The sequence below is a fragment of the Temnothorax curvispinosus genome, unplaced genomic scaffold (assembly GCF_003070985.1).
Source record: "Temnothorax curvispinosus isolate PA1 unplaced genomic scaffold, ASM307098v1 QBEX01006049.1, whole genome shotgun sequence".
In the NCBI taxonomy this organism is placed as follows: domain Eukaryota; kingdom Metazoa; phylum Arthropoda; class Insecta; order Hymenoptera; family Formicidae; genus Temnothorax; species Temnothorax curvispinosus.
This window is the reverse complement of record NW_020215829.1, coordinates 1,432-2,013: the sequence shown is the minus strand read 5'-3', so window position 1 is coordinate 2,013 and position 582 is coordinate 1,432.

Genomic DNA, 582 nt, shown 5'->3' with positions numbered 1-582 from the left:
GAACTGTACAATTGAACTAAAACTATTATCAAAGCATCTGTAAAGATTCACATAAAGTTTCAATTAAAACTTGGAGTGAGTCTCTCAATAAATAAAAAGATAAGTTTACTGTGTCGTATGTCATCGTCAGATTTTTGTGAAATGAAGAACGTGCGGCACGTTTAAATGTTGTGATAATGTTTCCCCTTAGCAAGACTAAATGTATTCTATTTTGCGGCAATTTTGTCGAAATAAAAATTTCAGTTATATTACACAAATAGTTGTCGGGAAAATTTTGCACTTGTATCTGATACTTAATTTATTTTGATATTATTATGAAACTCAATCGTGTAAAAACACATTTATTATTTGATATTATGTTATTAATTCACAAATAAAACAAACGTTTCGCTGAACACAACACTGTGACAACAGATATAAGTTTCAATAATATCAATATTTAAACACTGTTTTTATAAATTTTTCATAATCTTATAATTGTAATGAAAGTAGAAGAATAAAACATTTTTTTTTTTAAAGTCGTGGTGATATATTGTTTTTCAAATTTCAGTAATTGTTCTTTCTGAGAATATGTGGATGTGG